The sequence below is a fragment of the Phyllobates terribilis genome, unplaced genomic scaffold (genome assembly GCF_046119375.1).
Source record: "Phyllobates terribilis strain yellow unplaced genomic scaffold, ASM4611937v1 Scaffold_1100__1_contigs__length_419211, whole genome shotgun sequence".
In the NCBI taxonomy this organism is placed as follows: Eukaryota; Metazoa; Chordata; class Amphibia; order Anura; family Dendrobatidae; genus Phyllobates; species Phyllobates terribilis.
In genome coordinates, this window is record NW_027363860.1 from 168,074 (window position 1) to 196,016 (window position 27,943).

Here is a 27,943-nt window from a genome sequence, read left to right on the forward strand (position 1 = left end):
ATGTCTTTCTCTGTATTCACAGATAAGAAGGCTGAGGTAGTATCAGCCAGAGGTTTAATAGGCTTAGAACTTGATGATGTCACAAGGCTTCTGTGATGTCATGGTTGATCACCTCATTGTTGCATCATCACTCAGGCAGCCTGGATCTGATTGCTGCTTGGTATTGTAGATTTTTTCACAATTTACATATTCTATGAGTATATCCAGCACATTGTAGTGTAATAACTCCTATTATTCTATTAATTTACAAGATTACATACTACCACCAGATATGTATTGAGAGGATGTTACAAGTTTCCCAACAAGAGTGCAGCTCCAGTATCCGGCGCCTTCACAGACACTTTCTGCTCTTTAAAACCCTCGTTTAAATCTACTCGGCCCCAATTCATCATTTGCGGTTTTTCACTTTCCTTTTATGTTCTGGGATATTAGTTGCCATTTTTTGTGCCAAATTCAACATAATGGCACACTCGATTCATTAATTTGGCGCAAAGTAAAAAAGTTCAAGTAATTTAAAGGGTTAGCGCCCCCTTACTACAGCCATCATTTAAAGGGATAGCACCTACTTAGTATAAGCCTCATTTAAAGGGATAATGCCCACTTAGTAAAAGGATAGCATCAACCTAGTATAAACATCACTTAAAGGGATAGTGCTCACCTAGTATAATCATCATTTAACTTAGTGGCCTTATAGTATTACCATCATTTAAAGTGATAGCATCTGCTTAGTAATTATTTGAAGAAATCGTGCCTGCTTAAAATGAACCTTACATACGATACATGTTGCCCAATCTGTAGGCAGCATGTATCAGGCATTGACAACATCAGCCAGATATGTTTTACTCTGAAACACTATGAGGTCACAAGCTGTCTATGGATTGGGCAACATGTATCAGGTGTCACGTTTACTTTAATATAAACATCATTTAATGGGATAGCACTAGTGATGAGCGAGTACTAAAATGCTCATTGCTCGAGTCGAGCAAATCGTAATGCTCAGGTGCTCGACCCGAGCAACGAGCCCAATGTAAGTCTATAGGAAACTCGAGCATTTTTCTGGCAGCACTCCTGGCGGTCTGCAGAAGGCCTAAAAATTGCCCAAATCGATGGGAGCAGTGCTCAAATGACATGGGGACAGCATGGGGAAGACTCCTGGAAGCATCTCTGACTCCCAGGTCACTGCTGTGAACAATGTTGTCAGAGGTATTACGCCACTTTTACGGACTCACAATAAAACATACGAAAACTAAATCAAAATGGATTCTCCTGGAAAAAGATGTTAAGCAACATCCTTTGCAGGGTAATGACTTGTATGTAACGGGTCCGGGAGATGGAACCTCTGAGCTGCAATACAAAGGGGAAGTCCTTGTAAGAAGCGTGTGGCTCCCGGGGAAGGCAAGCAGGTAGTCACGGCAAGTGACGGGGACTGTCTCTGGGTAGACGGGCAGGTAGTCACGGCAAGTGACGGGGACAGTCTCTGGGTAGACAGGCTGGTGGTCACGGCAAGTGACGGGGACAGTCTCTGGGTAGACAGGCAGGTGGTCACGGGGACAGTCTCTGGGTAGACAGGCTGGTGGTCACGGCAAGTGACGGGGACGGTCTCTGGGTAGACAGGCAGGAGGTCACGGCAAGTGACGGCAAGTGACGGCAGGATCTCCAGGCAGGTTGGCAGAAAGCAAGCAGGTGCTCCCAGGAGAGCGGGCAGACAGACGAGGTGGATACCTGACAGGTAACTGGCAGGCGCTCCCAGGTGAGCGGGCTGACGGAGACAGCAGGTAACAGGCAGGTAACTGGTAGATGCTCCCAGGTTAGCGGTCTGACAGACGAGGCAGGTGACAGGTAGGTAACTGGTGGACGCTCCCAGGTGAGCGGTCTGACAGACTAGGCAGGTAACAGGCAGGTAACTGGCGGATAACAGGCTGGCAGGCAGGACGAGAAGTCAGGCTAGCAGCGGGACCTGAGGGCTGAAGCACAGGAAGACACAGTGCAAACAACTTTGCTCGGGCACCTCCATTTTTGAGGAGGTGCCTTATATATGGGAGATCCTCCGGCAATTGGCCGGGGACTACTTAGGACGGTGCGCGCGGCCCCTTTAAGAGAGAGGGAGCGCGCGCGCGCCCTAAGCACAGTGCCTGGGAAGCAGCGCGTGCTGCCAGCAGCGCGGGAGGAGGACGCCGAGCACGGAGCAGAGAGGTGAAGAGAACGGCGTCTCTGCCTAACAGGGGGCAGAGACGGCGATGCTACAGTACCCCCCCCTTTAGGCCCACCCTTTCTTAGGCCAGAGAGACATTTATCAAGGATGAGCGGGGCATGGATGTTCTCCCGGGGCTCCCATGTTCTCTCCTCAGGACCAAACCCCTTTCAATCCACTAGAAAAAGGTCTTTCCTCTTACCCTCTTGATGGCCAGAATGCTCTCTACCTCAAACTCATCTTCAGCGGAGACCGGAGCAGGAGGCGTACCTGTAGACTTGGAAAAAGAGTTAAGTACCACGGGTTTGAGGAGAGATACATGGAAGGCGTTGGGGATCCGCAAGTTGGCCGGGAGTTTCAATTTATAGGCCACCGGGTTGATTTGCTTGATAACTTCCAGTGGGCTGATGAACCGGGGCCCTAACTTGTAGGAAGTAATCTTGAGCCGGACATATTTGGACGAGAGCCAGACTTTATCTCCAGGATGGAATTGGGGCGGATCCAGACGTCTTTTGTCAGCCTGTTTCTTCATCCGCTCGGAGGACTGAAGAAGTGCGGATCTGGTACTCTCCCAAATGGAGGAGAATTTGCTAACCAGAGACTCCGCGGCCGGGTTGTCCACGGAGGTGGAGACAGGAAACGGGATCCGGGGATTTTGACCGTAGACTGTAAAAAACGGGGATTTGGAAGAGGATTCACTCTCGTGATTATTATAGGAGAATTCGGCCCATGGTAAAAGATCCACCCAGTCGGAATGATGGGCATTAACAAAGTGCCGGAGGTAACTGGTTTGGTTGATCCGCTCTACTTGACCATTGGACTGTGGGTGATAAGCAGAAGAGAAGTCCAAGGTGACCCCCAGCAGTTTACACGTGGCTCTCCAGAAGCGAGAGGTGAACTGAACCCCTCGATCGGACACGATGTGGAGAGGAAGACCATGGAGACGGAAAATATGATGAATAAAGTCCTTAGCCAACTCAGATGCCGACGGAAGACCCGGCAGGGGAATGAAGTGAGCCATCTTAGAGAAGCGGTCAGCGACCACCCAAATGACCGTACATCCAGCAGAGACAGGGAGATCCGTTATAAAGTCCATGGCTATATGCTGCCACGGGGCAGCAGGTACGGGAAGAGGCAGAAGGCGGCCGGCTGGCAGATGTCTAGGAACCTTGTTGCGAGCGCAGGACGCACAGGCCGTGACAAAGTCTATTACCTCCTTGCGCAGGGTAGGCCACCAGTAATGCTGGGTAATAAGCTGGAGGGTCTTCTTCTGGCCAGCATGGCCGGCTAGCTTAGACGAATGTCCACAGTGCAGAACCTTCTCACGATCAGGTACTGTCACGAACGTCTTACCGGGTGGAAGACGATTCAGATCTACGGGGGCCACCTGCATTACCTTGGCGGGGTCGATGATGTGCTTTGGCTCCTCCAAGATCGGAGGACAGAAACGATCGGGACAAGGCATTGGCTTGGATATTTTTGTCTGCCGGGTGGAAATGAAGAATGAAATCAAAGCGGGCGAAGAACAAGGACCACCGGGCCTGGCGCGGGTTAAGTCTTTGGGCACTCTGGAGGTAAGCCAAGTTTTTGTGGTCCGTATAAATTATTACCGGATGAAGAGCCCCCTCGAGCAAGTAACGCCACTCCTCCAGTGCCAACTTAACGGCCAACAATTCTCGGTCTCCTATAGAATAATTGCGCTCAGACGAGGAGAAGAGTTTGGAGAAGAAGCCGCAGGTTACCATTCTCCCGGATGACGACTTTTGGGTGAGTACCGCTCCGGCTCCGGAGGAGGAAGCATCTACTTCTAAGAAGAATTGTTTGTTGCAGTCCGGACGGTGCAGCACAGAAGCGGAGGAGAAAGCTTGTTTCAAAGAAAGGAAGGCCTCCTCTGCCTCAGGCGGACATTCTTTGGGACTAGCGCCCTTACAGGTGAGAGCAGAGATAGGGGCAGTCCTGGAAGAGAAGTGCGGAATGAAGAGGCGGTAGTAGTTGGCGAAGCCCAGGAACCGCTGAATAGCCTTCAACCCCTCCCCCTCCGGTCGGGGCCACTTCAGGATGGCAGAAAGTTTCTCAGGATCCATTCGTAGGCCGGTCTGGAAGATGACGTAGCCCAGAAATGGAAGCGAGGTCTGCTCAAAGAGGCCCTTGTCAAATTTTGCGTAGAGGTGGTTTTGCCTGAGCCTGAGCAGGACTTGACGAACGTCCCTCTGGTGTGTGGGAAGATCCGGAGAGAAGATCAATATGTCGTCCAGGTACACCACCACGCAGGAGTAGAGAAGGTCACGAAAGATGTCATTGACCAACTCTTGAAAGACGGCAGGAGCATTACAGAGGCCGAAGGGCATTACGAGGTATTCATAGTGGCCGTCCCGGGTGTTGAATGCCGTCTTCCATTCATCCCCCCGACGGATACGGACCAGGTTATACGCCCCACGGAGATCCAGCTTGGTGAAGATTCTGGCACCCCTCAGACGGTCAAATAATTCAGGAATAAGCGGAAGGGGGTATTTATTCTTCACTGTGATCCGGTTAGGACCTCTATAGTCAATACAGGGACGGAGTGAACCATCTTTTTTTTTTTAACGAAGAAGAAGCCTGCTCCCGCCGGGGAGGTAGATTTCCGGATAAATCCCCGGGCCAGATTTTCCTCGATATATTCAGACATGGCCCGGGTCTCGGCAGCGGACAACGGGTAAATACGCCCACGGGGTGGAGTAGCGCCGGGTACCAGGTCGATTGGGCAATTGTATGGTCTATGAGGGGGTAATGTCTCTGCTTCTTTCTTGTTGAAAACATCAGCATAAGACCAATAAGGGACCGGCAGGCCGGGTAGATTGGCTGGAGAAGGAGAGGGACGAGCAGGACGAACAGGAACTAAACAAGTCTTATGGCAGTCCTGTCCCCAGCGTAGGACTTCTGCGGTCTGCCAATTCAGCACGGGTGCATGTCTCTGGAGCCAAGGTAGGCCTAACAAAAGGGCGTGAGAGAGTCCCGGTAGAACATGGAAGACGATGCTCTCCGAGTGCAGCATTCCCACCTGCAGCGTTATGGGTTCGGTGATGAGTTGGATGGGTTGCGGTAAGAGACCCCCATCCACGGAGGTGACACATAAGGGTTCAGCCAGAGGTTTAGTGGGAATGCGGTATTTCTCTACCAGGGACTGAGAAATGAGATTTCTGGCAGCTCCAGAATCAAGTTGAGCTAGTTCAAAGTAACGGTTCTCCCCGCAGATGATAGAGACCGACAGCATCAGATATGGAGAGGGTTTACTCTTGTCTAGGACGATCTCTCTGAGCGATCCTAGACACAGGCGTTTGCCGGCCTCTCTGGGCAGGCACGGATCTGGTGCTCCTTACTGCCACAGTAGAAACAGCTCCCCTCGGCACGGCGTGACTCTTGACGGGTTTTGACCATCTTGGTCTGGTCGACCTGCATGGGCTTTGGCGAGTGCGCCCGGGGAGTTACAGATGAAGAGACGGGTCTCTGGAAAGTAGGAGCAAGGTGGGGAAACTTCCTCTCACGGGTGACCTCTTTGGTACGCTCCTGGAACCGGATGTCAATCCGGGTGGCAAGTGTCACCAAGTCATCCAGGGTGGTTGGAATGTCCCGACCGGCAGGTTCATCCTTAATCCGGCCGGATAGGCCCTCCCAGAAGACTGACACCAGGGCCTCGTTATCCCAGGCAAGCTCGGAAGCAAGGGTACGGAACCGTATGGCATATTGGCCCACGGTGAGACAACCTTGGCGGAGGCGTAGCAGAGAGGTCTTTTGTCCTGGTTCGTCGAAGACTTTCCGGAAAGCCGTGAGAAAGGCTGGCAAGTTGGAAACCAGGGGGTCTCCTCTCTCCCATAGAGGATTTAGCCAGGCCAGTGCCTCCCCAGTGAGATGGGACATGATGAAGGCCACCTTGGCTTGGTCGGTGGTGAACTGGTGTGCCAAAAGTTCGAAGTGCAGGGTGCACTGGTTAATGAAGCCCCCAGCCAGGCCGGGGTCTCCACCAAAACAAAGCGGGGCGGAAAGGCGGGGACCGTGAAGGGATGCCATGGTATTGATGGGCAGCGACGCTGCCGGGGTAGTAGTTGTGCGAGTGGAAGCAGCTCCCGATGAGGCAGTCAGTGTGTCCAGGCGGGAGTTAACACTACGCAGGTGACTCAGGATGGACTCCTGTTAGGACCTCTGACCGGATAGTTCATGGCATAGGTCCGAGAGTGAGGGAGCTTGGGTGCCACCGGGTTCCATGGCCCGAGCAAACTGTAACGGGTCCCTGAGGTGGAACCTCTGATCTGCAATACAAAGGGGAAGTCCTTGTAAGGAAGCGGGTGGCTCCCGGGGAAGGCAAGCAGGTAGTCACGGCAAGTGACGGGGACAGTCTCTGGGTAGACGGGCAGGTGGTCACTGCAAGTGACGGGGACAGTCTCTGGGTAGACGGGCAGGTGGTCACTGCAAGTGACGGGGACAGTCTCTGGGTAGACAGGCAGGTGGTCACGGCAAGTGACGGGGACAGTCTCTGGGTAGACAGGCAGGTGGTCACGGCAAGTCACGGCGACAGTCTCTGGGTAGACAGGCAGGTGGTCACGGCAAGTGACGGGGACAGTCTCTGGGTAGACAGGCAGGAGGTCACGGCAAGTGACGGCACGATCTCCAGGCAGGCTGGCAGAAAGCAAGCAGGTGCTCCCAGGAGAGCGGGCAGACAGACGAGGCGGATACCTGACAGGTAACTGGCGGGCGCTCCCAGGTGAGCGGGCTGACGGAGACAGCAGGTAACAGGCAGGTAACTGGTGGACGCTCCCAGGTTAGCGGTCTGACAGACGAAGCAGGTGACAGGTAGGTAACTGGTGGACGCTCCCAGGTGAGCGGTCTGACAGACGAAGCAGGTGACAGGTAGGTAACTGGTGGACGCTCCCAGGTGAGCGGTCTGACAGACTAGGCAGGTAACAGGCAGGTAACTGGCGGATAACAGGCTGGCAGGCAGGACGAGAATTCAGGCTAGCAGCAGGACCTGAGGGCTGAAGCACAGGAAGACACAGTGCAAACAACTTTGCTTGGGCACCTCCATTTTGGAGGAGGTGCCTTATATATGGGAGATCCTCCGGCAATTGGCTGGGGACTCCTTAGGACGGCGCGCGCGGCCCCTTTAAGAGAGAGGGAGCACGCGCGCGCCCTAAGCAGAGTGCCTGCCAGCAGCGCGGGAGGAGGATGCCGAGCACGGAGCAGAGAGGTGAGAGGAACGGCGTCTCTGCCTAACAGGGGGCAGAGACGCCGATGCTACAGTGTATATAAGGCAAATACATAGCCCTTCCAAAAATGCTCCTCCACACCTTGGCCTATGTTCACACATAGCGTTTTTTCACTTTTGCATTGCTTTCAACGGTGAAAAATACTTTCACTGGTAAATGTCACTTTACCATTTTACTACCTTATCTGCCCATGTGGTATGTGAGATGTGAAGCCCAGCTGTGCTTGGTATCACAAATCCCAGAAGGGTGTATTGAAGGATTCCTCCACAAGAGGCCCCCATACCATTCACACATCTCCACCTTCCACCTCAGACCACCAGAGGGAGCCCGTTAGGGAGATATATAAGGGAAGGTGGAGCCAGGCAGCAGTGAGTCTAGACTGGAGTCGACAGAGAGCAGTTAGTCTGTTGATGAGTTCCTGCAGAGCGAGACACAGAAACAGGTCAGTCTGCAGTGGAGCCTAGTGACTCAGCAATTCCTCTGAGAGTTAAGTTGGTGCAAGCCTGACTACAGAGTGGAGTCCAGACTCTGTTGTAGCTCAGAATAGTGAGCTTTAGGTGTGCCGGCGCCATAAGATCGGTGAAACGCGGCACGCTGCCGTTAGTGTGAGTAGCCTATTGAGGGTCCGAGTAGGCCGAAGGCAAAAGGAGTAGAGAGTTAGTTCAGAGGGGGCAGAGGAGCTTAATTAGCTCACCCCGAAGAAGTAGTTACCGGACACCGGGTCCGAAGCTTGCCGGGATCTCCACGACCCAGTAAGGTAAACCGGAATCCCTGGAGAACTACAGGTCCCAGGATCGCTAAAGTGCTGATACGTACCAGAGCCAGGAGACACATAGGCCCCGTAAGTCGGGAGCGTGCTCTCCAAGAGAAGGCCCTACCACAAGGTCAGCCAGCGCAGGACAGATACAAAGTTAGGCCTAGCTCCAGGCAGGTCAGAAACTTACTACGCAGAAGCAAGAACCTGGAGGCCCAAAACCTGCTCATTGGGGAGGATCCGTACATACACCCTTCACCCTACAGTGCTCCGGGGAGTGCCTGAAATTCCACCAGTAAAAGGTATTGAAGTAACTATCATGCCCGTCCCTGTTCTTGCTCTGGCCCGGCGGAGTCTCTTTGTCCTGCATCCCCGTTCCTATACTGCCCTGAGGCCTAGCTCTACCTGTGGGGAGCTATACCATCCAGCTGCCTTATCACCAGCCTCAGTGGACTGCGGAGCGCTGGTGATCCTCACCATAAGCCACAGGTGGCGTCACGAACTCTCTTTTATAAACTATACAAATATCAACCCCCTTTTTAAAGTGCGACCCCAGGGTACGGGCCCGGGAGCCGACCACCGCGACATCCCTAAAGGCCAGGCTAAAGGCCTGGGTACCGAGTCATCCCCATTCCCCTGGGCTAGTCATGAGACATGATCAGACACATCCTGTTTCATTTATGAAGGAGGAACTCTGAATGTCACAAAGTTTATTTTTATAGGGCCATCAGGCGGCTCTTACTATTGTTAAAGGGCCAGCAGTCCACTCTCACTATTGTTAGAGGGCCATCAGCTGGCTATGCTTTGTTGTTCCCATTATTAAGGAGTGGGTTCCTTATACTGTTATTGCATATGCTGTAACTGCAAGGCATGTCTAAAATTTGAAAAAAAAACAGTATACCTTTGAACAGACATAGAGGAGGGCCTCATTTAAAAAAAATGTTCCCATTATTAAGGAATGGGTCTCCTATGCTGGTAATGCCCATGTAGTGACTGCAAGGGCTGCCAAAAAATTGGACGCACTCCAATACCCCTTTGAAGAGACGTAGAGGAGGTCCTCATTAAAAAACATTGTTAAAATTGTTAAGGAGTGGATCTCCTATACTGGTAATGCCCATGCACCAAGTTCATGGGCTGAAAAACATTTACCCCTGGAGGGTATACATGAACATACTGTATAACATAAATGTTAGAGGTAGGCCTCTAAAAAAAATTTCCTACGGGCATCATAAACACCCTTAAAATAAATTATTTGGGTGTTGCATCACGGTGTCACGGGTGTGTCCGGTGTAATAGACAGTCGCTTTGGATCTGGCTGTAGAAGGTCACTGCGCTTGGCATTACAGACACCTTCTTCCTTCCTTTAGGACCCAGTGGTGACCTCCCTCCTGCTGCTGATTGACACACCCTTGCCTCGGAGTTAAAAACACTCAGTTTGCTCCAGTGGGTGGGTAATATACAATGACTTGTGAAAGTATTCACCCCCTGTTGGAATTTTTCATGTTTTGCTACCTCACAGCCTGGAATTTCACAGTTTTTTTGTGGGGTTTGCATTTGTTCATGTAAAGAACATGACTGCAACTGTGAACATTTGGTTTTCTTTTTATGGTGAAGCAAACCACAAAATCTACAAAATAACTGAAAACTTCAGTGTGCACCCCCTCAACTCAGTACTTTTCAGAGACTCCTTTTGTGGCCATTACAGCTGTAAGTCGATTTGGATAAGTCTTTGAGTTTTCCACATCTTGCCAATGGGATTTTTGCTCATTCCTCAAGGCAAAACTGCTCCAGCTAATTTAAGCTAGATGGTTTATTCTGGTTAACAGTAATCTTCAAGTCTCACCCCAGATTCTCAATTGGATGAAAGTCTGAACTTCGACTAGGTCACTCCAAAACAGTTACACATTTCCCCTTAAACCACTCGAGTGTTGCTTTAGTAGTATGCTTTAGGTCATTGTCTTGTTGGAAGGTGAATCTCTGTCCCAGTCTCAAATCCCTGACAGACTGAAGCAGGTTTTCCTCAAGAATATCTCTGTATTTCGCACCATCCATCTTCCCCTCGACTCTGACCATTTTCCCTGTCCTTGCTGCCGAAAAACATCCCCACAGCATGATGCTGCAACCATCATGTTTCACTGTGGGGATGGTGTTCTTGGGGTGATGAGCTGTGTTGGTTTGGTGCTAGACATAGCGTTTACCTTGGTGGCCAAAAAGTTCAATTTTGGTCTCATCTGACCACAGCACTTTGTTGCGTACATTTTGGGAGTCTCCCACATGTCTTTTGGTAAACTCAAAACGAGCTTTACAGTTTTTGTGTGTAAGTAAAGGCTTTTTTCTGCCCACTCTTCCATGAAGGCCACCTCTATGGAGTGTATTGCCAGATACTCCCGTCTCTACTTGGGAACTCTGAAGCTCCTTCAGGGTTACCTTTGGTCTCTGTGCTGCTTCTCTGATTAATGCCCTCCTTGACAGGCTGAGAGTTTTGGTGGGCGGCCCTCTCTTGGCAGGTTTCTAATGGTACCATGTTCTTTCCATTTGATGATAATGGATTCGATGGTGTTCTGGCGGATCATCAGAGATTGGCATTTTTTTTTTTATAACCCACCCCTGACTTGTACTTCTCAACAACTTTTTTTCTAACTTGTTTGGAGATCTCCTTGGTCTTCATGGTGTTTGGTTAGTGGTGCCTCTTGCCTAATGCTGTTGCAGCCTCTGTGGCCTTTCAAAAAATGTGTATATACTTACAGACATGTGACACTTAGATTGCACACAGGTGGACTTCCTTTCACTAAGCATGTGACTTATGAAGATAATTGCTTGCACCAGAAATTTTTAGGGGCTACATTGGAAAAGGGGTGAATACATATGTACATGCCAATTTTTACTTATTTATGCCTATATTTTTCTCACTTTTGATTATTTAGTGCTGATGCATCACACACAAGCCGAATTACTAAAATATTTAAACACAGTTTGTAATGTAACAAAATAGGTAAAAAGCCAAGAAGGGGGATTGAATACTTTTGCAACCAACTGTACATCAAAGGAGACACTGGGGGCATATGCCTGGCAGGAGGGGCTGGGGCCATATACCTGGCAGGAAGGGCTGGGGTCATATACCTGGCAGGAGGGGCTGGGGGCATATACCTGGCAGGAGGGGCTGGGGGTATATACCTGGCAGGAGGGGCTGGGAGTATATACCTGGCAGGAGGGGCTGGGGGCATATACCTGGCAGGAGGGGCTGGGGGTATATACGTCGCAGGAGGGTTAGTGGTGCCTCTTGCTTAATAGTGTTGCAGCCTCTGTGGTCTTTCAGGAAAGATGTGTATATACTGACAGACCATGTGACACTTAGATTGCACACAGGTGGTCTCCCTTCCACTAAGCATGTGCTTGCACCAGAAATTTTTAGGGGGCTTCATTGAAAAAGGGGTGAAAAGATATGCACATGCCAATTTTTAGTTATTTATGCCTATATTTTTCTCATTTCACTTCATCAACTTTGACTATTTAGTGCTGATGCATCACACACAAATCAGATTAAAAAAATATTTAAACACAGGTTGGAATGTAGCAAAATAGGTAAAAAGCCAAGGGGGTGAATATTTTCGCAATAAACTGTATATACCAGGATTGAGGACATACATATACCAGGATGGGGGACCTTACTAAATTATGGGGGAGGGAGGGCAACTCGTATGTCCTTATAGGATTTAGAACACTATAAGGCCCATACATCTGATGAACATACGGGGGGCGGGAGGGGGGTGGTTGTGTGTGTGTGTGGGGGGGTGTCCAAATTTTGCATCGGGGCCAATTGGACTTTAGTTACACCACTGGATAGCATCATCCATCTGCCCGATATTAAGTTGGAGGTGTAATGCCAGCCTTACAGTGCTGTGAGTTAATGCGTTATGTTTGTCACTTCGCCATGACATTGAAAATATATCCCTTATAAATATTGAATCAATACAAACCTCAATATTCATCACTGACCTCTGGCTCCAAAGTGTCTGAGATAATTCCTTTTGAACAGAGGAAGCCCCTGCCTCTGGAATTGTGCTTCTCCAACTCTGAGTATACAAATGCTAGAGTTGGTGTCTGTCTCTCAGCAAATCTCCAGCTGTAATTACCTGTTCATTGCAGGAGATCCTACTTCAATGGAGGTTGAAGTGTCATCCCTCTGTGTCACTTCCCCAGTTATAATTAATCCCATGTGTTCAATGTGAGGGTGATATGTCCCCTCTCTGAAAATGTCTTTTTTGTTTTACAATTTTTCTCTACGACAGTATGTAATTTTTACATGCATAGAAATGTCATTGTCATTTGGGATAGTGTCTATTATAATTGTAATAATGTAAAAATTCATCATATACATATTGATTTGGGAGGGTGGGGACTGTTAGTCAATAGGTTTGAATAATTTAATCAATAAAAATGGTCAAAATTTGTCTTCTAAACGGCTTTTTGTTTTCTTTACCTTTTAGTTCATGTTCCATTTGAGAAGATCGCCTTTTCTGCAGGTGTTTAACAACAGTCCAGATGAGAGTACCTACTATAGACATCACTTCATGTGTCAAGATCTTACCCAGTCCCTTATAATGATGCAGCCCATCATTTATTCGTACTCTTTCAGTGGTCCTCCAGAGGTATGTCCAGGCATAGCTGATAACTACCATGTATTTTTTTCAGTTTATGTCATAGTGGCATTGGTATAAACCATGTTCAAATATGCAAATTCACAGTGATGGGGAAAAAAAGACACATCAAAGGCTTAAATCGCCTTGTGGGACTAAAACATGATAAATACAACATAAAAATACAGAAAGGTGTAGTTAAAACTTCATTCTAAATGATATATATTTACTGTATATTTATGTAAAGGATATGGAATGATGGAAATTAACTATGAAGTTAACTATACATTATAAATAATACATAAACCCATACATTACACATATAATTTGAATGGGTTTCAATGGGAAGATACTATACAGTTGCATCCATCATACATAGGGTCCCAGCATATAAATACCTATATCTTTACATGATTTTTTTTTAACCATGTACTGTTGAATGGAAAAGCGTAGTCTACTTAGCAATTCCATGTCTGCTGCGCTAATGAAATCCTAAGGGCATGTTTAGCGAGTATGTTATAACCTTTCCCAGTATATACGCTGCTAGTATAACAAATAGGAGGTGAGAACAGAACCTTAACATGTTTCTTAACCTCTTCCCAACTTTGGTCATTATGGGGTCTGCATGTAAGGAGTGGGGTCAGGACCTAAGCCCAGAGGTGTATTTAGGTCTTCTAGCACCTGGGGAAGAATTCAGTTTGGGGTCCCTCCCCGCTCCTTCCCCAGCACATGTGCGATTTGCACACTAAGGCCACCGCCCCACTATCAGTATTTTTTCTCAGGAGTGGGAGACAAAACCAGGAGTGGGTGATAATGCAGAATTGGTGACTTGTTTCTATTATACCTTTTCTCTGATTGTTCCTCACCTGGTTTTGTCTCCCACTCCCGAGATAAAATACTGACTGAATACTGACCAAATACTGATAGTGGGGCCGTGGCCTTAGTGCCAACGAGCTGCTCTTCCTAATCCTCTCTGAAGCAGGAAGAGAAGCTCGTTGTCACATGAGTGAAGTGGCCGTGTGATGACTGATGGAACCTGCAAGCAGAGCTGAATCCCGACAGTGAGTATATTACACGCTGTCAGGATTGGCTACAGGGCTTCATTTTATAATTAATGGGCTTGTCCAGGTCTGAGATGAAAGTCTGCAGTCACTCTATGTGAGTGCAGGCTTCTGAATTCTCACAGCGCATGTGCTGCACACATTTAGGATTCTCCCTTGCCGTGGCAAGAGTGGACAGTCATGTCACCACAAGTATGCGATTTGTATACTTCTGGCCACATTCCAACTAGACGTGCCCGGTCTCGCTCAATTCATTTTCATGGAGTTAGGCCACGCATGTTTAGTCAGCACGTGACTGCATGTATACAAATCGCCGGCATGAGAGAATCCTGACAGCGTGCAGTGCGTACTGTGAGAATTCAGAAGTCTGCAGTCACATGGAATGACTGCAGACTCATCATAAATGTGGACAACACCTTTAATGCTACTAACATAAATAATAAAAAAAAATGGCAGCATCATAAAAACCATTTACATCCAGCTACCTTATAGATGACGTTGTCTCTGGAGTCGTTCTTTCTTTTCTTCCTCTTGTCCAGACGCCATGATGACTTTTCTCATCCACAGCCATCTCTGCAGACTTCCATCTTCTCCGGTCTTCTGCAGCACATCCCAACACGATGCCCTTAAAGACAGCAGTGTCATTAAAATGCTCCTGAATAAAAATATCCGACCTATGCTGAGCCCCTGAATAAATAACTGCCCCTCCCTATATTCCCTGCACAAAATTTCACCCCCACACTGTCCCTCTTATGGTACATGCTCTCCACACTGCCCTTTCCTTTCCATACTGGGCCTCCTCTTCACACTATCCTCACACTGTGTCCCCCCTATAGGGCTCAGTCTCTATACTGTGCCCCCTCATCACACTCACCCTCCTTAGCATACTGTTCCCTCCTAGCTGTGATCTTACACTATCCCCCCATGCTATTGCCCAACCACTACTCAGTCTCTATTGTGTGCCCACTCACACTTTTCTTCCCCATACTGTGTCCTCACACTATTCCCCTCAATAGTCTTCTTACACGTTTCCCCCTACCTCCTAATATTTCCACCTCACACATCCCTCCCCAACTCCCCATACTGTGTCCACACACATCCCATAACTCTTGCTTCCCATACTGTGTCCACACACATCCCATCACCCTCGCTTACCATACTGTGTTCGCACACATCCCATCACCCTCGCTTACCATACTGTGTTCGCACACATCCCATCACCCTCGCTTCCCATACTGTGTTCGCACACATCCCATCACCCTCGCTTCCCATACTGTGTCTGCACACATCCCATCACCCTCGCTTCCCATACTGTGTCCGCATACATCCCATCACCCTCGCTTCCCATACTGTGTCCGCATACATCCTATCAACCTCGCTTCCCATACTGTGTCTGCACACATCCCATCACCCTCGCTTCCCATACTGTGTCCGCATACATCCCATCACCCTCGCTTCCCATACTGTGTCCGCATACATCCCATCACCCTCGCTTCCCATACTGTGTCTGCACACATCCCATCACCCTCGCTTCCCATACTGTGTCCACACACATCCCATCACCCTCGCTTCCCATACTGTGTCCGCACACATCCCATCACCCTCGCTTCCCATACTGTGTCCGCACACATCCCATCACCCTCGCTTCCCATACTGTGTCCGCACACATCCCATCACCCTCGCTTCCCATACTGTGTCCGCACACATCCCATCACCCTCGCTTCCCATACTGTGTCCGCATACATCCCATCACCCTCGCTTCCCATACTGTGTCCGCACACATCCAATCACCCTCGCTTCCCATACTGTCTGCATACATCCCATCACCCTCGCTTCCCATACTGTGTCCGCATACATCCCATCCCCCCCAACTTCCCATACTGTGTCCGCACAAATCCCATCACCCTCGCTTCCCATACTGTGTCCGCACACATCCCATCACCCTCGCTTCCCATACTGTGTCTGCACACATCCCATCACCCTCGCTTCCCATACTGTGTCTGCACACATCCCATCACCCTCGCTTCCCATACTCTGTCCGCACACATCCCATCACCCTCGCTTCCCATACTGTGTCCGCACTCATCCCATCACCCTCGCTTCCCATTCTGTGTCCGCCCACATCCCATCACCCTCGCTTCCCATTCTGTGTCTTCACACATCCCATCACCCTCGCTTCCCATATTGTGTCCGCACACATCCCATCACCCTCGCTTCCCATACTGTGTCCACACACATCTCATCACCCTCGCTTCCCATACTGTGTCCGCACACATCCCATCACCCTCGCTTCCCATACTGTGTCCGCACACATCTCATCACCCTCGCTTCCCATTCTGTGTCCGCCCACATCCCATCACCCTCGCTTCCCATATTGTGTCCGCACACATCCCATCACCCTCGCTTCCCATACTGTGTCCGCACACATCCCATCACTCTCGCTTCCCATACTGTGTCCGCACAAATCCCATCACTCTCTCTTCCCTTACTGTGTGCGCACACATCCCATCACTCTCGCTTCCCATACTGTGTCTGCACACATCCCATCACCCTCGCTTCCCATACTGTGTCCGCACACATCTCATCACCCTCGCTTCCCATACTGTGTCCGCACACATCCCATCACCCTCGCTTCCCATACTGTGTCTGCACACATCCCATCACCCTCGCTTCCCATACTGTGTCCGCACACATCACATCACCCTCGCTTTCCATACTGTGTCTGCACACATTCCATCACCCTCGCTTCCCATACTGTGTCCGCACACATCCCATCACCCTCGCTTCCCATACTGTGTCCGCACACATCCCATCACTCTCGCTTCCCATACTGTGTCCGCACACATCCCATCACCCTCGCTTCCCATACTGTGTCCGCACACATCCCATCACCCTCGCTTCCCATACTGTGTCCGCACACATCCCATCACCCTCGCTTCCCATACTGTGTCCGCACACATCCCATCACCCTCGCTTCCCATACTGTGTCCGCACACATCCCATCACCCTCGCTTCCCATACTGTGTCCGCACACATCCCATCACCCTCGCTTCCCATACTGTGTCCGCACACATCCCATCACCCTCGCTTCCCATACTGTGTCCGCACACATCCCATCACCCTCTCTTCCCATACTGTGTCCGCACACATCCCATCACCCTCGCTTCCCATACTGTGTCCGCACACATCCCATCACCCTCGCTTCCCATACTGTGTCCGCACACATCCCATCACCCTCGCTTCCCATACTGTGTCCGCACACATCCCATCACCCTCGCTTCCCATACTGTGTCCGCACACATCCCATCACCCTCGCTTCCCATACTGTGTCCGCACACATCCCATCACCCTCGCTTCCCATACTGTGTCCGCACACATCCCATCACCCTCGCTTCCCATACTGTGTCCGCACACATCCCATCACCCTCGCTTCCCATACTGTGTCCGCACACATCCCATCACCCTCGCTTCCCATACTGTGTCCGCACACATCCCATCACCCTCGCTTCCCATACTGTGTCCGCACACATCCCATCACCCTCGCTTCCCATACTGTGTCTGCACCCACTCCCCACTTGCTCCCCACAGATTAAATCTCCCCTCCACACTGAATAAATATGCCCCCTGCACAATAAATAAATATGCCCCCCTGCGCAATAAATAAATATGCCCCACCTGTACAATTAATAAATATGCCCCCTGCACAATTAATAAATACCCCCCCTGCACAATAAATACCCCCCCCTGCACAATAAATACTCCCCTGCACAATAAATACCCCGCTGCAGCCCGCACAGAGAATGGCCGAATCCCGGTCCGGGGGAGGGGGGGGGGACACCTCGGACCGTTGCATTAGGCGGCTCGACTGCGCCCCCCTGTGACATGCCCCGCCTGCCACCCCTAGATACGCACCTGCCTAAGCCTGCACTATATCTGGCAGATGGTGGCTGTGGGCTTCCATCAGAATTGACCTAAGAGCACAACTAATAATGGAGCCTGCAGCTTAGTTTGACCCAACACAGTAAACTTGGGCGAGACATGGAGAGGACTGACAAATGGAAAGCTCAGCTCTGATTGCTGCTGTTAATCATTGACAGCAGCATTTCAATGACAATGATGTGAGCTCTGCATGCTGATGGGTTGACACAGCAGCTGGGGACTTTCTGAAGGCCACCATGGCTTCCATCTTAGTCCTCCTTTGAAGCCTAGCCCAGTGTATTCTTTAGATAATGATGTAGGTTATTAATGGAATGGGTAGACTGCCATACCAAGACAGTACTTGTGTTAAACATCTGTCTCAGCCATCCCGGGCTTTGCTCCCTTCTCCCGGGTTCACTGCCCTCTGTTGAGCTCCACGTCAGGTTTTGTAAGTTGCCCGGTGTGGATCAGTAACATCATCTCCATAGATCTATTTAAGGCCCATTGATACACACACACCTGTGTCTTGGGATTGAGTCTGAAGACTTTTGTTTGGTGTACTCGAGCTTCTGTGCTTTACCTTGCTTCCATCGCTGCTGGGTTCCATTGCATCTGTCCTACTACTCCCAAGATTCTTGTATGTCCTAAGTCCTTGCTTCCCACATGCCTTCCTGCTTGCCGCACCCACACACTGGGGTCCTTGTGCCCACCCGGACCTGCGGCTTTGAGCATCCATCTCACCTGTTGAGCCTAAACAACTTGGTGTTATTCAGTTTGAAACAGTGAAGGCTTAAGGGTGATCTTATTACAGTGTACAACGGTCAGCCGCAGCTGTCACTGCCTATTAATTACTTAACCATACGAAGGCGACGCCAGCTCTGATTGGGTGCCGGGCTCACGTGTGATAATAACCGCATGAGAGCCCCGGGACCACGAGTGACGACACTCCTGGAACGGCGCCAGCACTGGAGGTGAGTATAGGCTTTTTACTTAATTGGTGCCAAACATTTAGATCAAGAAGGGGTTATCCTAGTAGTGGACAACCCCTTAAAACTTAGAAACTTTATATGTGGTTGCCTAAGGATATGTGGAAACACATTTTGTAGGTTTTCCAAAACCGTGAGTCTTTCAAGCAAAACTGCTTCAGGAAACTCTCCTTATTTATATATTTTTTTAGAGGTTTATGAAGGAGTTTTTTTTGCAAAAAATCTTTGAAGAGTATTTTACCTGAAGCATTTGTTTGCTGCCTTTTGATGGCACAGTGCCCAGCTCAGCGAGGTTTCTTTCATACTTAGAAGTGATATTCTCTTTTTTTCTTCCACCAGGCGTTTTCAAACCCTCTGAAGTAAAAAAGGAGGATAAAAAATTCCTTATATGAATGCTCCAAAAACAGTGTGCGCCTTTGCGCTGCCTGCTGGATTTAAAGTAACAGAAAGAACATAATGCAATACAAAGTATTACAGTATCTAATATATATAATCGTCTTATCCCATCTGTCTGTCCAGGAAATCCCGCGTCGCTGATTGGTCCAGCCGTGGCCAATTAGCGACGTGGGATTTTAGAAAAATATGGCGGCCATTAGAGGCTCATCTGCCGGACGGAGGTCAGCGGGGATGCAGCCGGGAGATGAGCGGTGCTAGCCGCTGGGAGGACCGGGGACCATCTCCGCCGGTCGGGATACTTCAGCTGCGAGCAGCCGACCATCTCCCGGCTCTTTGCAGCGGTTGTACCCGCACAGGCAGCGCCGCTACCCGGTCCTCAGTAATATGATTCGCAGATTGGTCGCGGCCGGCGGCCATTGTAATATTTTTTCATGATTTTTTTCCATTCTTTATTTTGTGTTTACTTTTAATGTTTTTTATATTTCTTTTTACTTAGTCCCACTATCTTATTTGCATAAGAAAAAAACAGAAACAGACAGCACATCCTTCACTAATAAAATGTCAGTGATTTAATTCATCTTTGCTAAAATCTGGCACAAGTGGTCCGGTGAACCATCCCGACGCGTTTCTGGCAATAAACTGCCCTCAATGATAGTAACACACTTGCATAGAAAACCTTATTTAAGAACGACATCGACAAATCACGTGCCAAAATGTAAAAGCATAATAATTAATAGGAGCAAAATAAGAAAAAAAAATCATTATTTTACACAATAATGACTGAGTGGCAAAATACTTAACAAATATACATAGTGTCGTTCCCGAAATTCATAACTTTGGGCTGTTTTGTATCCAGAGCTAGAATTCAATGCATTTCTCCGAGGAACCAATTTCCTTCTCTTTTTGGTTCAGTAACCCTTTCTATACTTTAGAACACTAAACCATTTGTATCTTTAATCCACGTTCACACACTCAGTATTTGATCAGTATTTTACATCAGTATTTGTAAGTCAAAACCAGGAGTGGAACAATCAGAGGAAAAGTATAATAGAAACACGTCACCACTTCTGCATTTATCACCCACTCCTGGTTTTGGCTTACAAATACTGATGTACAATCCTGACCAAATACTGAACGTGTGAACATGGCCTTACTACATGTTTTGCTGCCCTCAATGTGTTGTGGCCTTTGTTTTGTATAGCTGTTCTCCTTTTCGTTTTACTATTTACCATTCACAGTTGAATGTGAAAAATTTAGGGGAACTTTTATGAATTTGAACGCTGAGTTTTTTTTAGTAAGGCCTCGTTCACATGTTCATGATTAAACACGTATGTGAAAGAATGTTACCGGTGTCATCAGTGTTTTGGATCAGGGGATCAGGGTTTGGATTAGCCAATCAGGGGATATATGCGACGCTTCTTCCTTGCGCTTCATGGACCGGAGACCGGAAGGCATCAGATATGGGAGGTGGTGCTGGGGCAGGATGCGCCGTAGACGACGAGGCAATACAGCGAACATGGGACATTTCACATGACCTCTAGTTCAAACCTACCCTATTGATCTCTATTGCTAGTATACACAGCATCTAAAAATATTTCAGAAAGTATTTTTGATTGTAACCTTGTGAAAGGAGGACTGAATTGAAAACATGAATTCAATAATTATGATGTGTGTCCAGTGGTGTACCGCCAATAGCGGCAGGCCACATGACAGCTATGGGGTCCGTAGGGGGCCCAGAGCCAGTACTATCTACCACCCCGTTCCTTTCCCAGCATCACACTTTCATCCAGGATACCGATACAGTTGAAAACAATGATGCATCTGATGTGTCAGCGCAGCAGGCACGATGACGTCACTATAACGTGCCCGCTGTGCCGAGCAGTGCAGAGCTGCAGAAGACACTCTGAGGAGACCGGAGCAGCGGGGAATGGGGAGAGGTGAGGATTTAATTTAATTTTTTTCTTAGTCAAGTACTTATGGAGGCCATTATATTATATGGAGGGCAATATGGGGACCATGATATTTTATGGAGGGCTATGTGGGACCTAACATATTATATGGAAGACTATGTGGGGCCAATATATTACATGTAAGGCTATGTGGGGCCCATTATACAGTTTGGAAGGCTATGTAGGGGAGGGGGGCATTCTACGGTTTGGAGGGCTATGTGGAGGGTAGGGGGGCATTACTGTTTGCAAGGCTATGTGGGGGGTGGCATTACTGGTTGGGGGGCTATACGGGGGCCATTATTTTGTTGCAGGGCTATGTGGGGGCCATTATACTATTTGGAGAACTATGTGAGGTCCATTATACTGTTTGGAGGGCTATATGGCAGCTATTATACTGTTTGAATGGCTACGTGGGAGCTATTATAATGTTGGAGGGCTTTGTGGGGAGTATTAAACTGTTTGGAGAGCTAGCAGGGGCCATTATACAGTGTGGAGGTTTGTTTGGGGTCTGTCATTCTCTGTGGGGGCCATGATATTGTTTGGATTGCTGTGTTGGGGTCACAGTTGGGGCATCATACTGTGTTGGGGTCACCATACTTTTCCGGGTGGATACCGCAGGGTCATCATACTGTGCATCGGGAGGGTGCTGTGTGGGAATTCACTGTGTGGGTATCATATTGTGTTTGGGGGTACTTTTATTGGCATCATACTTTAAGGAGGCAATGAAAGGGGTATCTAGAATCTAGGGCTTCAGTAGGAGGAAAATGACTCTGTAAGGGCTGCAGAGTTGTGAGGTATGCTCTTCTGTGCCTCACCAAATTTTTTATTTTTTGGGGGGGATTAGAACTTCTATTATAGGGCCCCGTTATTTCTATGTACGCCCCTTTGTGTGTCCTAATATTTATGTCCATATAGTGTATAACTCTACTGAACATTTATATACATTTAACACTATACAGTCATGGCCAAAAGTATTGAGAATGACACCAAAATTATATTTTCACATGATCTGCTGGCCTCTGGTTTTTATTAGTGTTTGTCTGATGTTTATATCACATACAGAAATATAATTGCAATCATATTATGAGTACCAATAGGTTATATTGACAGTTAGAATGAGTTAATGCAGCAAGTCAATATTTGCAGTGTTGCCCCTTCTTCTTCAAGACCTCTGTAATTCTCCCTGGCATGCTCTCAATCAACTTTTGGACCAAATCCTGACTGATAGCAGTCCATTCTTGCATAATCAATGCTTGCATTTTGCCAGAATTTGTTGGTTTTTGTTTGTCCACCCGTCTCTTGATGATTGACCACAAGTTCTCAATGGGATTAAGATCTCGGGAGTTTCCAGGCCATGGACCCAAAATCTCTATGTTTTGTTCCATGAGCCATTTAGTTATCACCTTTGCTTTATGGCAAGGTGCTCCATCATGCTGGAAAAGGCATTGTTGGGCGCCAAACTGCTCTTGGACGGTTGGGAGAAGTTGCTCTTGGAGGACATTCTGGTAACAATCTTTATTCATGGCTGTGTTTTTAGGCAAGACTGTGAGTGAGCCGATTCCCTTGGCTGAGAAGCAACCCCACACATGAATGGTTTCAGGATGCTTTACAGTTGGCATGAGACAAGACTGGTGGTAGCGCTCACCTCTTCTTCTCCGAATAAGCTGTTTTCCAGATGTCCCAAACAATCGAAAAGGGGATTCATCAGAGAAAATGACTTTGCCCCAGTCCTCAGCAGTCCACTCCCTGTACCTTTTGCAGAATATCAGTCGGTCCCTGATGTTTTTTCTGGAGAGAAGTGGCTTCTTTGCTGCCCTCCTTGAAACCAGCCCTTGCTCAAAGAGTCTCCGCCTCACAGTGCGTGCAGAAGCACTCACACCAGCCTGCTGCCATTCCTGAGCAAGCTCGGCACTGCTGGTAGTCCGATCCCGCAGCTGAAACAGTTTTAAGATACAGTCCTGGCGCTTGCTGGTCTTTCTTGGGCGCCCTGGAGCCTTTTTGACAACAATGGAAGCTCTCTCCTTGAAGTTCTTGATGATGCGATAGATTGTTGACTGAGGTGCAATCTTTGTAGCTGCGATACTCTTCCCTGTTAGGCCATTTTTGTGCAGTGCAATGATGGCTGCACGTGTTTCTTTAGAGATAACCATGGTTAACTGAAGAGAAACAAGACCCCTGATGAAGCCACGTGTAGTGGCGACACGCGTTGGGCACTGAATGCCCGCCTGCTTCATCCCAGCATAGGATTTTGTGCTCAGGGAGGTGATTGATCGTAGCGCTATTATGTGCAGGAGGGATACTTACAGCATGAAAGGGTTTTGTATTTATTTATACCCTGAATAGTACTTTTTGTGGTATGTGAGTATATAGTATTTTTCAGCTCATATATTCTATATGGGCTTCATTTATATTTGGGACTCTTTGTATTTTTCAATATATACTCTGCTGTAGTAGGCACATACTTCCCTCTTCATCTTTCTGGACTATAGTACACCTCCTTGAATACTAATGTCAGGCAGTCATAACTAATTTGCATGTGTACGATATTGATCACCAGGGATAATACTGGCACTTGTTGTATTATGGTACTGCTTGTTCTGTTGTAACTAGGGATGTTTTTTTGGAGCAGGTGGGCTTCAAATTAGTGGGTAACCCCACTATATTGATTTTACTTGTGTTTTAGCTATTTGGGTTTTTTGACGTTGTTTGTATGTATTTATATTTGTAATGAATAAAATTTATTGTCACTTATTATAACGTTTGATAATTTATTGAAGTATTGCTGGGTGATCACTGCTTCATAGCACACCTCTTTTCCCCTTTTTTCACGTGTATTTATGTGGTGTGCAGCATGTTGATCCCCTTTTTGATTTGGATGGTGCCCTCCATAGTTTAGTGTTTATTGAAGAGAAACAATGATACCAAGAACCAGCCTCCTTTTAAAGTGTCCAGTGATGTCATTCTTACTTAATCATGACTGACTGATCGCCAGCCCTGTCCTCATCAACACCCACACCTGTGTTAATGGATCAATCACTAAAACGATGTTAGCTGCTCCTTTTAAGGCAGGACTGCAATGATGTTGAAATGTGTTTTGGGGGTTAAAGTTCATTTTCTGGGCAAATATTGACTTTGCAAGTACAGTAATTGCTGTTAAGCTGATCACTCTTTGACATTCATGAGTATATGCAAATTGCCATTACAAAAAATGAAGTAGTAAACTTTGGAAAATTACTATTTGTCTCATTCTCAATACTTTTGGCCATGACTGTATATGCAGGAATTCCTAACATGCTTTTACTATCCCTGACATATGATTTAAGAACAGGCAAAATGTAGTTTCTTATGGAAGACTGGGTCTGGTTGTGCATAGTGAAAGCGGATCTGTCTGCAATTGACATTACACTTTTACATTATTAGATATTTTAAGTGTGATACTTATTTTTTAAATGTATTTCAGACTGGCTTAATAATTCTGATGAGTAATTTATGAGTCCAGCTGTAGAATGAAATAGCTAATGAGTACAAGCATATGCACACTCCACCCACCCAACCTGACAGACAACTGCAGCTTGTACTTAGCAGTGTGAGGTTTCAGCAGCAGCAGGTGGACACGGTCAGACAGGTTCTGTGGGCAGAGAACATATTAAACTTTCATAAAAGATTATGCAGCCATTCTGGCATACATCATCTTATAAGGTTTAGGTAATCTATTCAGTAATGTATGCAGTTTTGTATTAGGAAATCTGGTGATGGATCTGCATGTCAAGTGCTCACTAGGTGAGGTGGATCCTCGAAGACCAAGGTCCGGGTGGTCATACAATGCTGCTCACCATTATTGGCACCCCTTCATTTTTTCATAGACTGTACAATATTTTCAGAAATAAATGGAAATGTACCAAAGTTATGTCCTCAGGATTTTTTAATTAGTGGTCCTAAGTAATGCAACAATAAAACATTCTTCTTTGAAATTGCAACATGGAAGTTGAAAAACAAACAGAATAAACAGGATGTGCAGCAATAAAAGCATCCCTAATTAATACTTGGTTGCGTTCCCTTTGGCATTGCTGACAGCCTCCAAACGTTTCTTGTAGCCATCTATAAATTTCTTACACTTCGCAGCTGGAATTTTTTCCCACTCCTCCTTTGCAGTTTGTTTAAGCTCTTGAATGTTTGCAGGGATCTTTTTCCCAATGGCAGATTTCAGCTCACCCCAGATTTTTAATGGGATTGAAGTCGGGACTCATTTCTTGCCATTTTTAAACAGTCCATCTTTCCTTTTTCAACGATTTCTGTGTACTTTTGGATGTTTGCTTTGGGTCATTGTCTTGCTGGAGGACCCATGACCAAGTTTTCTTATACTGGGTGGGACATTTCACTCTAAAATGTCTTGATAATTATCTGATTTCATGATTCCTGTGATACGGTCAAGGCCTCCAATACCGCAGCATTATGGATCCTCCACAATGCTAGACTGTTGGTAATGTGTTCTATTCCTTATAAGCTTCCCATTGCGCCATCTGTAAACAAACTTTTGCTTTGCATTCCCAAAAAGCTCTATTTTTGTTTCATCTGTCCACAGAACATTTTCCCAGAAGGATTGTGGTTTGTCAAGGTACTCTTTAGCAAAGATCGGTCGTTCCTTTTGATGCCTTTTCTTCAGCAATGGTTTCTTCCTTGCCCTTTGCCCATAAAGCTCTGCTTGGTTTAGTGTGCGGCGTATGTTACTTGTTGAAACCATGACCCCAGACCATTCCAGGTTGGCCTTCAGGTCTTTGGATGTTTGACGTGGTGTTTTTTTTCCACCATTCGCATCAACCTTCAAAGACATCTCGTCAATTTTCCTTTTTCCCCCACGTTCAGAGAGGTTCTTGACGGTTTCATGCTTGGCAAACTTCTTAATAACATTGCGCGCTGTTGAAACTAGGATACCAAGGTCTTTGGAGATGGCCTTATATCCTTTGGAAGTCTTGTGTTTGCTAATAATAGCAATTCTGATGTCCTCAGACAGCTCCATTGTCTTCACCATTGTGACAAAGGAACAGGGCCTACCATGTGGCTTTTTAAAACACTGAAGTCATCATTCATTGGCTAATTCATGTCACATGGGCACCGACAATTAATCACAGGTAAATCTCTTTTGTGATTTACCACAGGCGAGTCAAAATGTGTTTCCATACTAAATTAATGTAAAGGGTGGCAATACCAGTGACACAGCAAGCTTTAGGTTTTTCTATTTTCCCTCCCATTGGTTTTTGCTTCAAATTATTGTTTATCATTTGCTCTTTTGCATTAAACACAAGTCTATATACAAAAATACTGTTTCAATTGATTCATTTTTTTCAGGAGATATTCCACATTATGTACTTAAACTTCATGGGTGCCAATAACGATGAGCAGGACTGTAGGGGTCACAGGCATCAGTGCAGCAGGCAGTTGAAACACACAGGAAATGCAGACAGATAGCAGAGGTACTGGAAGCCACAGGCAGAGAGGAGACATCCTGGTGAACGCAGACAGCAGATGCCATAGAAGACTTTGAACAAGTAACAGAGGTTCTGGAAGCTGCAGGCAGACAGGAGACATCCTGGAGACCAGAGACAGAGAGCTGTGCATAGACAAAGTAAAATTCTTAATACCAAGACACAGGGTGTGTTTCTTGGTAGGCCTTATATAGGTTTAGGAAGTTCAACACATGGGAGCACGTCAGGATACTTGCAAAGCTCAACATGCAGAACAAGAAAGCTTAGCGCACCTGGGGTGTAAGAAGCAGAGTCCAGACCTGGGACAGGTGTGTAACACTGTTTTAAAGAAGCCCTCCCATGAAGGTTTTTTTTAACTAAATCTGTGTATGTAGTGTAGTTTGTGTGCTAATATACTCACCTAAAGCCACCTTCTCTGGCCTCCAGCGCCGTTCCGCTCCTATTCTCAGTGATGTTACTGCTCTGCAAGCTCTCCGGCTCACATTGAGCTCTGCGTGACACGGAAGTGGCTTTTACAATGTAAGCCTATGGAGTGTCAGAATGCTTCCTTTATAAAAGAGAGTTCTGTCTCCTACATAGAGATGGAATAAGCCGGAGAGTCTGAAGTATGAAGTGACGTCGCTGAGAAGAGGAGCAGAACGGATCTGTAAGCTGAATACCGCAGAAGGTGGCGATTGGTGACATCACTGAGAAGAGGAGCAGAATGCAACTGGAAGCTGGGGAAGGTGGCGATAGGCGAGTATATTAATACACTCACACTACATTACATGCATATATACACACATTTAGTAAAAAAATTAACGGGAGTGCATCTTTAATATACACTGTATATGTAATGTATCAAATTTCTTGAAAACTCATTCATGCAAATAAATGATTCCTTGTTTTTACAGCCTGTATTGCTCGATAGCACCAGCATTCTACCAGATAGGATCCTTCTGATGGACACATTTTCCAGATCCTTAGTTATCATGGTGAGGTAAGTTTGACTCTTGTCATATGAACTAATAGAATATTTTTGCATCTATCAGTTTTGTGTTTAATTCATATTGTTAATATTTTTAGTTAACTTCTTCTCCTTGTCCTGGTTTAATCTAGACTATTGCACAGTGGAGGAAAGCAGGCTATCAAGATATGCCTGAGTATGAGAATTTCCGACATTTGCTTCAGGCCCCTGTTGATGATGGACAGGAGATCCTTTACTCTCGTTTCCCCATGCCTCGTTACGTTGATACAGAACATGGAGGAAGCCAAGTAAGTGCTGATATAAATATAAGGCTTTAAGGCTATGTGCCCATTATGCAGAAATGCTCAGGATTTTTTTTCTG

At 47.2% G+C, this 27,943-nt stretch overlaps 1 pseudogene; it reads left to right on the forward strand.

Moving 5' to 3' along the window:
* On the forward strand, positions 1 to 27,899 carry LOC141243033 (protein transport protein Sec23A-like; annotated as a pseudogene).
* Positions 27,900 to 27,943: the final 44 nt, after the last annotated feature.